This window comes from Protopterus annectens, chromosome 4.part1, assembly GCF_019279795.1.
Source record: "Protopterus annectens isolate FY-2018-M chromosome 4.part1, PAN1.0, whole genome shotgun sequence".
NCBI classification, from domain to species: domain Eukaryota; kingdom Metazoa; phylum Chordata; order Ceratodontiformes; family Protopteridae; genus Protopterus; species Protopterus annectens.
This window is the reverse complement of record NC_056734.1, coordinates 547,223,420-547,237,549: the sequence shown is the minus strand read 5'-3', so window position 1 is coordinate 547,237,549 and position 14,130 is coordinate 547,223,420. Positions and strand designations below refer to the sequence as shown.

Sequence of the window (14,130 nt, the reverse complement as noted above, 5' to 3'; positions counted from 1 at the left end):
ATTTGGTTCCCTCTATGGATTTTTCAGGCTATTTTATTCTATCACTCTCCTTATTATGCCTTTGTTATCTTTACTCCTCTTCTCAATCTCCTGTGACCCTCAGTTCATTCTTCCTCCTACAGATTATGGTGTGTGTGTTCTATATAGATTCATAGATTACTACTAGGCTAACTACCCTTCCTTGTGGGCTTTTTAAAGCCTAACCAATTACCCCATGTGAGAATCAAACCCTGCACCTTGTGTCTGTAAGGTAAACACCTTAACAATTATGCCAAATATCACGCACTCTGTCACACTCTGTCACACACACACACACACACACACACACACACACACACACACACACACACACACACACACACACACACACACACACACACACACACACACACACACACACACACACACACACACACACACACCTATAATATTGTAGCCCCTTCACTTGAGCTAGGGAAGGGTAATGCTGTTTGGGACTGAAGTTGTGTTTGTCAATTAAGTGGTTAATAAGGCTTGATTCTGTAATCTTAATTGAAGAGGGTGTGGTTGCTTCACTTATATTCACAAGGTAAAAGGGAGAAAGACATCATGGAAGGGAAAAGCCTAAGTATTGATGGTGTGTTTCTCAAAAAAAAAAAAAAAAAACCCAAAAAAAAAAAAAACACCACATTTTTACTCAAATCTCCAGGTAAAGGAAGTTAAGAGATCAAGTTTTGCATCAAACCGTATTTTCTAAAGAATAAGAAGTGTGGAACCCTAATGTGTCCCACCGATGACCGAATGTAATCCTCTGATTTATCAGAATATCAAAAACTTTGTGAAGAAGAAGCTGGGACAATTGAAAAGCATGCTTGGAGCCTATAGTTGGACAGACACTCATATTGTTTGTTGTCCCTGTGACAGAGAAACTGTTGGGTGTAGCTGGTGTGGAAAAACTGTAAACTGTATTGTGTGTGAATTCCCAAGGATGAAATTTGTAAGTGGACCCTGAAAAACCTACCATTGAAATGCTGTTGTAAGGGAGAAGTTTTTTTTTTCCTACAACTAGAAGAAAGGTGGTTCTTTAGCTTCACAGAACTTTGAGAGGAAGCCTAAAGAATTCGCTGACAGAAACTCACTATTGTGGATATAACTGTATTGCTTGTCCTAGATTCTTATCCAGGAGGTGATTAATTACTGCATCTAAAAAAGGTACTGTGCTTCTATTTTTTGTGTGTGTGTATGAGTGTCACATGCTATGCAATAACTTGTTTCCCAAGCAAGGGACTTTATGAAAGCTGTTTGTTTCTTTTTAAAACTTTGTTTGCTGAAGTAAACCTTATGTTCCTAAGAAATATAATCCTTGCTAAATTCACAAAACGTATGCTTTCTGTTTTAAGAGGTTGGTAAAAAATAACTGCAACTATAAAGATAACGTCAAATATGAAATTGGAACTAAATTCCTTGCACTATGTTATTATTTATCACTTGAAGGTGTTTAGTGTCCTTCCTGTGTTTCTCATTCTCCCTTGATTTTCTCCAGACACCCACCCCCACTAAACTTTCAGGTTATTTTTGAGAAATGTTTTAAGTTAAAACATCAGTTTTAATGTTCGTTTTCTATTTATAATGAGCATACATAACCTAGTTTGTTTTATTTATAGGCACATGTTAAGCTCAACCAGATATTTGAAGTCATTTTGCATGATTTCCCCATACTGAATCTCTTTTTTTGATGAAAGCTACTAGCAAAAATTTATATTTGTACAGCAGTTGTTTTCATCTCGATGGGCTGTACACACACAGTGACTGGGAGCAGGGATGTCCTTCAGCGATGTCTTCATAGCAACACAGCTAGCATTACTCAAGAATTGATAGCAGTGCTTCTTGGAATTAAAGCAGTTCAGCATACATGCTCTGCATGGAATTGACTCACATTATGACTTAAAAAATGCCTTAAGAGTTATTCAGATGAAGATTTAGACATCTGCTAAAGAATGCCTATATAGGTGTGTGTATGTAAGTGAGATTCCTGTCTTGCATATGTTTTCTGTTTTGCCTCCGCATCTAATGGACATATAGTAAGCATATTTTGGAAAATTCAGTCAAATGTGAATTGTTCTTGTCTTTCTCAGTGGTGTCATACTCGTATAGAATCGTCAGTTTTTTTGATGAAACAAACCTAATCATTTTAAAATTAAGTTCAGGTGAGTTGCACTTTAAGCCTCTGCTCTGGCTTGCTTTTGCATGAAAAAACAGTTGCATAGTCTGCAATCATAGTACTTTTTAATACTGTTAAAATAATAATTTGTTTTAAAAACGATTTAGCTGGCTGAGAAAGGAGTTATCAAATAAAACTACTGAAAATATGGCTCCATTATGTATAGATGGATGATCCCAGACTATTTTTGCACGCCTTTTGAGCCTGCCGATTCTGCTTCTCTGCAGCGTTCTACTTGGGAAGGCTGCCTTATTTCTTTCTCTTACTTCTGCTTGGAGGATTTCTGCACTACAGGCCCTTGTAGCCATTTCTCCTTTTTTGGATTTTCACAGAGACAGGGTGTCCCTTAATACTAATCTTTCTTTTATGTCAAAGGTAGTAAATGAATTGTCTTTGAATTAGTCAGTATACAGCAACTCCCTTCCTTTAGCCCCACTTATGCATTTGGGAATAATAGCACAGGAGTCATAGTATATATTTCAATTACTATCGTATATGAAATGACATCACTGGTAGTCTTTTGTTTTAGCGTAGAAGCACAGGTGGCAAAAATGGTAAGAAGCTGTATACTCAATCTAGAACACCATTGACCATGTCTTCTGGTATTTCTTGGCATATATCTCATTCAGTGTTAACACTTGTATCTAACAACGCAGTGATACTGTCACTATTTTTAAAAGGCAGTGTTATAGCAAAATTCATAAATAAGGTAATTGTATCACTATTGTACCTGTCCACCACATTATCATACTGTAATTTATAACACTTTTTTTATCTAAGGGAAGACAGGGTAATTTAATATTCTATACTGCATACCAACCTGTAAAGTAAGAAGGTAGAGAAAATATGATATTAAAGCTGTGTGTGTTTGAGAGCGAGACTGTTAAATCATTGTTTGTCTGGGTTATTTACACTTTTGTAGAGATTACTGATGACGGAGACATACACAGAGACACAAAGATAGAAAGATGGTCACTTAGACATTTTATTTTAACACCTGTTAAAATATAAGAAGCATTTAGAATGATTTTTTTTTTTGCAACTTAATGGAAAGTAAATGATTGAAAAAAGTGTAGCAGTATTTAATATCTGATCCAGCAACTTTACTGTTTGCACTGTCATTTCTTTGGCTTTTGATAACATTGTTTTCTATATATTTTTAAAACACAATCACAAGGTAGCATACCATTGTCATTTCCTTATACAAAGAAAGAAGGAAACAAAACAAAAAAGTAACTGTAAAAGCAACAAGAAAATACTTTTAACTGTTTACCTACACTCCTTGAGCTAGAGACCAATACAGAGACCAATAGTATAGGATGGCAATGGAACCCAACAGAAGAGAAACAGGTTATCCTTTGAATTTGCCATCCCATTTTTCATGCCCTATTTCTAATGGAATACTAGGGAAAGGTATATCCCCTCCATCCTTAATAATAAATGGATTGATATTGAAGAGCTAACTGCCAAAGGTAAACTTTATCTGTGTTACATGCAAAATATATAAACTCGATTTGACCTCTATTCAGTACATAGCTAATGATTAATTGTTTCCCATTTCTTCAACAGAGGTGCAGACCTGAGATGATCAAGGCATCCTAATTCCAGATTCTGAAGTTCCAAAAGTAAACCCTTGAGGTTTTGTGTACAGTGAGGGATCCTTTGTTTCCATCTTCTGGTTATACATTATTTGGCCAACAACAGCAACAGATTGCAGGCAGAGTGGTGGTCATGGCATATTTGCAGGGTATCTACCAGTCCTAGGAAGCAGTTAAAAGTTGTAAATATTTGGGATTCTATGCCAAGATATGAAATGGTCTCCCTAAGATCCCCCTTGAATGTTTGCAGGAAAGGACAACCCCAAAAATAATTCTGCTAGTTCACAATTCCCAGTCTCCTGGCATCTCCAGCAGTGGGAAGTTAGTATTGGAGAACATTCTTGAGAGTCTTGTCATAGTGTAGAAATAGAGAAACAAACATTATCAATTGAAAAAAGCAAGGTATTTTGTAGAGCAGGTTGCATATCTGAGAATTAACAATATTTTTTGTCTAGGATAGAAATGGTATTGAAACTTCTAAATTACTCTCTTCTCACAACTCCTTTATTAGTGTATGCTTCATCCCCAAGAAAAAACTATACGCCTTAGCAATAGAACCTTGATTTTATACATTTTTCTCCAAATAACTACCCACGTGACTAGAAGTGGGTAGTGTGGTGTGGGTGTTTTAAATATCATAAGGATTTTGCATCCTTCAGTAGTTGATTATAGAGAATTTACAAGTAGTATCACGCCCATGTCTCTGAGTATCACGCCCATGTCTCTGAGTACCATGCCCATGTCTCTGAGTACCATGCCCATGTCTCTGAGTACCACGCCCATGTCTCTGAGTACCACGCCCATGTCTCTGAGTACCACGCCCATGTCTCTGAGTACCACGCCCATGTCTCTGAGTACCACGCCCATGTCTCTGAGTATCATGCCCATGTCTCTGAGTATCATGCCCATGTCTCTTAGAGTGCTTGGGCCAGGATATAATGACATTGTCGTCAAACAGCTGGGTCCAGTATCTTAGGTGTGGGCAGGCTTTCAGTCATCTAAATGTGTAGGGCAGGATCATCCACCTTGAGTATGAGACAACAATAGGTGATATTTCCTTCCACAAAGGCCTGGTTCCTGTTTCAGTGAGTGCAGAGTCAGGGGTAAATGGAACATCCTGTGAGATGCTCATCTGTCTACCCATTTTCTGTTGTTTTTTTTTTTATCTCAAATTCTTGTAATAAAATCCAAGCGGAATGAAAAAAAAGGAGACCTCCAAAACTTCCAAGATAAATGTTAGCGCTTTCATTCACAATGTATATGAACTTCCTCAGACAAATTACAGCCATTTCATACTTTAAATAAAACAAATAAAATTACATCACATCACCCCCCCCCCCCAAGTCCAATTACATTGTAAAGACATATTTACATAGATAGCTTTTGCGTATGTGTGTGTATATCCACAAAAAACGTGCTTTTTATACACATACTGAATATTCGACAAAATTAAAATTCACCTGTCAAGTGATTTCAATTTTAAAATACATTTCAAGGTGCTATGGTCATTCAGTCCAGGCTGGGCATAGGCATTCAGTTTTAACTGCCTTAAAAGCTCCGTTTTCTCAAGCTTCAATGACCAAGGACCTCCCCTAACATCCTTCTTGACCTGTTCAATAACCAAAAATGAAAACATGTGCCCAGGGTTTGCAATTATGTGTCTGGCCAGTGCATTATTTGTATGTAGTCTCCCTATATCATCCTGATGTTCAGAGACTAAATACCAATGCTTCAACAGTTTGCCCCCGCCCTTTTCTTAGATCATGTTCCTTAGGCTTTCTCTTTGTCTTCCAAATTGGCTTCTTATCACTTCAGACTCTGGGGTTCTTCCAATCATCCATCAGGGTTACTTCATGGTATGGAAGTCTCTATCATTTTCAGGAATTCCTCAACCTCCAGTAGAGCAACAGCCTTATTTCCCAGAGGTCCTAGGGTCCCTGGTCAACCAAGGCACCATTCAACCTCTTCCCCCTTCCCAAGTGGGAAAGAGTTTTTATTCCATGGTGTTCCTGGTTCCTTGAAAGAAGGACACTTGGAGACCTATCTCTCCCAGCTTATCACCTTTCTCAAGGTCTCCTCATTTTGGATGTTTACTCTTCAAAACCTGTTTTCTCTTTCACTCCCCCAGGTTTTTCTGGTGTCTTTGGATCTTAAGGATGCTTACATTCATATCCCCATTCAACCTCTTTTTAGGAAATCTTTATGTTCCTCTGTGTCTTCCTGCCAATTTCAGTTCTCTGCTTTGCCCTTTGGCCTCTCTACTGCCCCAAGTGTATTCATAAAATGCCTTGCTCCTGTGATTGCATTCTGCAGGCTCCAAGACAGATTTTTCCTTGTCTAGATGACCTGTTGCTTCAGGTACCTTTTTGCAGTCACCTGTTACAGGATCTGGAGTTTACCATCTCTCTTCTTCAAAGTCTGGGGTTCACTATGGACTTCCAAAATTCTGTCCTGACTTCCTGTCAGGATCATGTGTATCTGAGATGCAGGATTTGAATAGGGCCAATGTTGGCCTCTCTTCAACCTGCAAAAGTGTTGTCATTGACTGCCTTTGTTCAGTCTCTTCTTCCTCTGACTGCCATTCCAGCAAGTGAGTTTCTTTGGGCCCTGGGATTCATGGCTTCTTCTCTTGCAATGCTCCCTCTTGCCAGAATGCATAAGTGAAAGCATCAATGGTACCTCAAGTCAGTTTGGCTGCAGCATTGCCACCCACTGGATTGCAGTGTACCTCTCTTTCCTTGTCTAAAGAAGGAATTTGAGTAGTGGATTCAACAATTTGCTCTCAACCCCAGCCTGTCCTTTCCAGCCTCCAGTCCCTTCACAAGAAGTGTTCATCAATGCATCAAACATGGTGTTGGGGCTTCATGTGGTCACCTGAAAGTTCAAGTTCTCTGCTCCACCATCAGAAGTCGGACCATATCAACATCAAACAGATGAAAGCTCTGATTCTGGCCCTACAAACTTTTCACTCCATGCTATCTCCAGGCCTTTGATGGTGTACACAGACAATACTACAGTAATCTAGTATGTCAACAAGCAGGGAGGCACATAAGCTTACATCCTCTGCAGGATGGCTCTTCAGGCTTTGGAGGCGGCTCTCACTTACAGTTAACTCTTCAGGCAGTATACATTCCTTCAGAGCACAGTCTAGTGGCAGACTATTTGAGCAGGTCCAAAACAAGGGTTCACAAATGGATGCTTCACAGAGACTTATTTCTGGACATACTCCATTAGTGGGGCATTCCTCAGGTAGATCTCTTTGCCTCCCCTCTGGACAGGCAGTTCACTCTTTTGTCCAAATGAAAAAGATTTTTCTGTCTGGTCCCATGCTCATAACCAGAACCCTTTTCCAGTGTGGGTCCCTTTGATCCATACTTATTTGTGCGAGTTTCTCTAGTTTGGCTTGGTTTATTCTTGTGTGAAATCCCATTTGTCAGCCATTTCTGCTTGTCTATACTTCACTCCTTCCTTCTCATTTTGAAGTCAAACAATTTCGTAAAGGCATTCTGCACATTAGGCCTCACAGGAAACGTATTCCTCTTCCTTGGGAACCTTAATTTTGTTTGGAAAAATTGACTCCAGCTCCATTTAAGCTTGAAGATGCTGCTTCTCTGCAGCATTATACCTGGACAATTGTCTTGAGGGTTTCTGAGCTCCAGGCTCTTATGGCCTTCCTCCTTTTATTTTTTTCACAGGGACAGGGTGTCCCTTTGTATTGATCCTTATTTTATGCCCAAGATAGCAAATGAGTTGTCCTTGAATCAGTTGGTACAACTCCCTTCCTTTTTCTTTTCTCTTTAGTCTACTAGTGAGAGGGTCTTGCATACCTTGAATTTGCATAGACAGCTCAGGTACTATTTGGATAAAACTAAGGCCATTTGTATGTCTGTCCAGCTTTGTGTTTCCATTCATCCCAGGACATTGAGTTTGGCTGTTTCAAAGTAAACCATCTCCTCCTGGATATCTAAGGCCATTTCTTTTTGCTATTCTTTTCATGGCAAATCTTTGTCTACTTCTGTTGGAGCTCATTCCACTATGGCTTTTGCCTCTTCTGGTGCATTTTTGCAGTGTCTTCAGTGCATACCTTTGCTAAGCATAAATTGGATATTGTTTCTAGGGCCTGAGCAGGTGTTGCTAGAACCAATTTGTACGGGTTTATTGAGGACTCTTCTCAGCCTTCCCGCCTCCCGTTCGGTTTCATGAGCTTCTTTACTCTCTCTAAGATAAAGAATACTGGAACAGTGATGCAGAAAGATGTAGTACAGTTGTGTTCAATCTTACCATAGCAGTAGATATCCCTCTCTTCACTGTTGCAATATTCACTCCTCCCTCCAACCCCCTCTTGCTTTGTTCTAGTTTTTATTTCAGATTTCCTTCTAGCTGGGTGGGGGTCTCCCCTTTTTCTTCTGCATTTCCTCCTCCTGGATGCACATGGACTCCTTTTTCTTGTGAAGACTGTCCTCTACTGTGGCAATTCAGTTCTGGGTAACTGCTTCCATATGTCACTTTTATGCTCTACATCATGTGTGGGGAGCATACATGTGACATACGATACATACGAGATCATAAGGTTTGGGTGTACTGGCCAAATGTTGGGCTGCTCTGGGCAGGAGATCCCTATAGTAAGAATAGTGCAACAGTGAGGAGAAGCAAATCGACTGTTGTGGTAAGATTTTGCACAACTGTAGTTTCTTGCCACATAGCATTTTCTGATACTGACAGCAAGCAAATGCCACAGTGCACTAAGTTAACCTACATGCGATGAAAAAAAATGTTGTAGTTTCAAGATGGACTGAATTTTCCATTAAAACGTGTCTCACAGCCACACTGCTATTGAACAATAGGTAAGTAGCAGCTGACCTGTTTCTCCCTTGTAAAGCTGTGGCAAACTAAGAAAACAGATCATGTCTTCCCCAGTGTGGTTACCAAGTAGGTCCCTTTTTGATGGAAAAAGGTGAGCACTTTTCATGTTGAACACTTTTGGTATAAAGCATTTTCTGATAGTACAGTGTGGTTGTGTTTTCTTTTGTAAGAAAAGGGTTTCTTTGTGGCCGTAATATTTGTACTGTTGTAATGGAAAGAAAGCTGAAAGAAAAAAAAAACAGGAATTAGTAGCTCTCACTAACTACCAGTCTGTAAATAAGAAAAGGCTAACAGTAAGCATTTGCAGTTTTTATCAGCTCTGGTTAGCATGCCATTAAAAAGGACTTGGGGGGGAGAAACCTTTGCTCCTTGTACATATAAGTCATAGTTACAGGTTGTTGCTGTATTGGTGTCCAAGCAGCTTTAGTGCTAATTTTCAGTGTTGCGGTGTGTTTCCCTGTAATGTGTTTTTTTTTTTTTTTTTTTTTTTTTTTGTGAGCCACTGGAGTAATTTTGCAGTGTTTTTGCCCTTTTCTCCACTGGTGTTTTTGTGTGTCTGTATGTGTAAGTTCAAAATTCAGGGGTGTGTGTTTTCTAGTTCACTGTTTTGTTTTAAGTATTTAATTTTTGATAAAAGGTTGGGCTGAAAGTGTGCTGTGATGGTTCGTAGATAAACTGAAATATACTTGGGTGAAATATAACTTTATTGTATCTGCCTGACCTCTAACCTGCACCTTTCCTAACTTTTCCATTAACACTTTGTCCTGCAGAGAGCTCGTTTGTTCCCCAGTCACACTTTTAAGAAATTTATATTGCCATTCCTACAATACGGACAATAAACTTCTCTGAAGGTACCCTGGTTTGCTTTGTGATATTTGCTGTTTTTCTCTGTCTTAGTCATAGGCCTCTATTACCTGTCCATTTCTTAGTCTCCTGTATTACTTCCTTTTTTGATCAATTTTATTATTGCTGGGTTTTTCCAGGCCACTTGTAAACTTTACTCACACTTCTGATGAAGGTCTTTGCTTCTTTCATTACTATTACTACTGTTATGTCTTCCTTCAGCTTTTTCATCAGTTTCATTCCCACAACACCTCCATGTTATTTCCCACTCTTCTCAAAAAATACTGAAGCCCATACTGAGGCATATGATGGAATGATCCAAAGTTGCTTAGTGATAGCCTCACCAATTACTGTAGTCCCGCATCTTTTTTGAAGACTACCAATTCAGGGATATTATCTTTCCTCTATTTGGAATGGAGTTTCTTCCATGCAGTGAATATTATAGCTGCTTATTATGGTCTTCACATTTTCCCTTACAGTTTCAATGCAACATTTCACTCTTCTGTTTCTTGCATTCATTGCGCATTTCTTTATCAGTACTTTTCAACTTGACCCAAATATAAATTGCAATCCTTACCACATGCTTTTCTTTCTGTCTCTTCTCTATACCCTGCACTTGGGAATCACTATATCCCATTCATTGTCCAACGTAGCTTACATTTCTGTTGGCAAAACCTGTGCCACACCTCCTACAGACAGAATGTAGCTGAGCATTCTTTTTTCCTAAGCTTCAAGCATTACAATACATTGCATTCCACCTATCTGTTCCCCACTTATGTCCTTTAGTTGTCTTTAGAATCACTGGAACTGTAAAGCAAGACCGTCTGAAGACGGAGTATCTTGCAAAATACTATACACAAGATGTAACCTCCTCTTCATTTCTAGAAGGACAAAACAGGTCAGAGATAAACTTGCAGGTACCCTGCCAGTCATCATTTAGTCTTGAAGCATGCAAGGGTGCCACTCTGCTTAATATGTAGGGGCAATTTGTGCCAGAAAAGGAACAACTGTCTGGTAATGACACTAGCCCTCTTACATGTTTCCTTTATATGTTGCTGGAGGTTCATATCCTTGGTTTGGGTGTTTGCATAGCCATTTGCTCTTTGAGGGTACAGGAGATCTAATTTGGGGGGGTCTTTGATGGCACAGAATGTCAGGTATAGATCTCAATGAGAATTCATAAGAAGTAGAGTTTAGGATTGGTCTTCTAGTCAATTTTGTTAGTGAAGGGTTTCTGGGCCAAAGAATTTTTCACACTTGGACGTTTGGGCTGTTTCTAGCTGGATGCTAGTTTTGGCTATGTGCATACAATAAGATGCATTCTACTGGAAGAGTAGTTGAACTAGGGCATAGTACACAGGGACAGATGCACCTTTTGCCCTAGATGAGATACCTTTGGAAATCAGTTGTGGTAGATTAAAGGGTTTCTTAATTACTGTTGCAATGTGTGGAGATTTGTTGCCTAGGTGTTGAGATCCCTAACTATGGGTATCTGTGTCAAATTAGGTACTCTCTATGCTATTAGCAATAGATGAGGGGTGTTTGCAAAAAGTGACAATGCTGTAGATTTTGCATTTGGTTTGAGCACTTTTTTTCTGTACAGCTTTAGTTTGTAAGACTAATTCTTGCTGAAGTACTTGTGTTGACACCCAGTCTGCAATCCTTAGTGAATTTCACTAGCATTAAGTAAAAGTTATGGTATGGAGATCAGAAAAAAATAGAAACCAAAAAGGAGGGGTCCCACTAATGAGCTGTGTGATGCACCACTAGTTAGTTTCTGAAGTGGCACCTGTCACCTTTTATTATGTGAGCTTTATCCTTCAGCCAATTGAAAAAAAATATGTCTTACTATCTTAAGCATCTGCCTTTAGCTATTTTACAACCTAGTATAGGATACAGTGTTTAACATCTTGGTCAGATCCTGATATGTTGTGTGGGTCATCTGACTATTGTCCGCTTTGTCTGAAACTTTCTCAAACAAGTTCATCAAGTCATATAGATTTGCTCTGACATTGACAAAATCTAACTGTTATGGGCCCAGTTGCACGATATTTTCAATACTGTAGTTTGAGATCAGATATGATGCATTCTACGGTATTGCAAATTAGACAATTTAGGCTGATGGGGTTTATAATAAGGAACCTTTTTTTGTGCCGTGACACCACTGCTTTCCAAATCTCTGGAACATCCCTGTGGGTTCAGCAAGGATATGTCTAGTGCTGTTAATTTAAATATCCAGGTAACCTGTCTGGGCCCATGGAAGTGATATTTTTAGTTGGAAGAGAGTGCAGCCACGGCATATTCCATAATGATATTAGGAGGGCAAGTAGGGATTTGTGGAATTTTTATTTACTGTTTCTGGAACAAACTTGGCACTAAATGTGTCTGCAACTATGCTGGCTGTCTCTTGGAGTGGGTAGTGAAATTTTGGATTAATTCTATACATTCTTGTTTACGCATCCTTCTTTTTCCAGAGTTCCCTTTGCTTTTTACAAGTAATGATTTATGTTCCCTACTTTCTTGTTTAGTTTCGAAGAACAGTAGCTGTAATTTGTTTTTCTAGTGAAGCTTTCAACATACCTTTCTGTCCCTGGGTGGATGCAGGGAGTCCTTGGCATAAAGCCTGATTCTTCCTGTTGCACATCCCCAATTGTTCCTGCCCCCTAGCCACTTCCAGCTTCACCAATTTCACTGTCTATTATGCTTGCTTATGTCTCCACATATAGAACTGTGTGGTTCTATTCCTGTTTTTGACTGCACTTTACAGACCTTCATTTACTGACAATAACAGGAGAACATATGTGCTTAAGAATTTAGTAGCTATTCTTTTGAGATTGTAATTTATTTCTCGTGATTTGACAGTAATTTTATGTAAGCAAAAGTTAAACCATGGGAGCACTCTATGAATATGTCATAGATTGCATTACTAGAAATCTTGAAAGTAGAACTGCAAAATATTTTTAAAACATGCATGAATGGAACCTGAAGTCTTATTTTTTTCTGAAAAACAATAGTTTTTCTGAAAAACAACCATATTCTTAGTCTTAATTTTTTATTGGAAAAGTTGAGGTTGAGTGCAAATTAAAGTTTAGTACTGTCTGTGCAAATATAAATATTTTCTTGCCCTGTTATTGACTCCTTAGGTTCAAGATGCTTGGTCTGTGTTGATTTTCAAATGAAGCTTCTCTCTTGGTCATTGGTACTTCCAAACATTTGAAGTACTCTCTGTGTTTTACCCCTTCTCCTTGCTTGGGAAGGTGTTTCTACAAAGCTGATGTGATACAGTACAGACTGGATCTCCCTTTCGGTCTGAGGTTGAAGCAGGCATGGCTACTTGCATGACATCAGACTGATGGCATTCATCCTGAAATCACCTAAATTAACATGAGGTAGTTCTGCTAGCCCTTTACTCTTCACCTTCGGAAATGGAAAATTAACTGGTTGTATGGTAACTGGAGTACATGTTAAATGTTAAGCATATACAAAAAATAAATAAAAAGACATTCAAATATAAAGGACTTGCTCTGAAAAATGTTTCTGATAATAGCAAGGTATGCATTCTAATAACCTCACTTAAAATGCAATGAATGGTACTGTAATTCGTGCTGTATGTGCAGTTTGTCAATAAATAAGCACTAGATGCTTCTAAATTACATACTCAACTGCAACCTGAGTGAAAAATCAAAACCTGTTTCCTAGTAATGCCCATTGCTAAAGTACACAAACCCAGAAAGGTGCAAAGTTTAGAAAAAAACTATATTTTAAGGCACTTAGCACTACTTGTAAGCACCTTGAAGTTAGAAGTGATGGCCAACAACACTGTTATCTCAGGGAAGGCATAACACTAGAAATGTTCCTTCTATTTGCTTGTAACCATTTCCCTGAACTATATAAACTTTCTCCCTTTGTCTGTAGCTACTAGTTTTCCAAGTCTTCACCATTTAAAGTTTACGTCACCCTCATGCTTGTTTTCTGTTATGTTAACCCAGCAAAAGGAGAAATGACTACTTAACCCAGGGTAAACTGATGGTTTTCTTGCCAGGGGTGCTAGTACAGCAGGGTTAGGCCTGCTCTGGTCTGTTCACCCTCGCTAATTCTCAGACTCACTTCGTTCCACTACCCTACCCACAATTCCATCCCACCCACCTTCACTTCTTCTACATTTCAAGCAGGCAGTCGCCACCCACTAACTCCTCTATCTCGCTCTCTCTCTGTTACCTATCAATAGTAGCCCCTCACCCTATCTATCCACAAAGCTATACTCCATAGATTCGCATCCACCAAACCAAATATTTCCATGAATCAACCATTGCCCAAGTGTAATCAATAGCTATTAACTCCTGACCTCTCCCAAATTCAATATTATCAAATTTATACCACAATCCCCAGACAAAAATAACCCACTACTACTAATTGCTTTGCACTTCTCTAAATGATTACATAAGAATATATTAAGATATTTAAACTGCAAGTAACTTCCTAAATTAAATCCTTCTACTCTACTCTAATAACTTTCTCTCAAATACAGCACCTTCTTCACTCTCCCTTAACATGGTTCAACTACCACTAATAAACTCATTACAGAATAAGTCATGACCAGTACAGTCAACTAGTTCTTGTAATAGC

General features: G+C 38.8%; 1 long non-coding RNA gene across 1 annotated transcript; it reads left to right on the top strand.

Moving 5' to 3' along the window:
• The first annotated feature begins 551 nt into the window (after positions 1–551).
• Positions 552–2,352, top strand: LOC122801393. Its single transcript, XR_006364704.1, has 2 exons — positions 552–1,191; positions 1,644–2,352. It is a non-coding gene; the product is annotated as an uncharacterized LOC122801393 (long non-coding RNA).
• Positions 2,353–14,130: the final 11,778 nt, after the last annotated feature.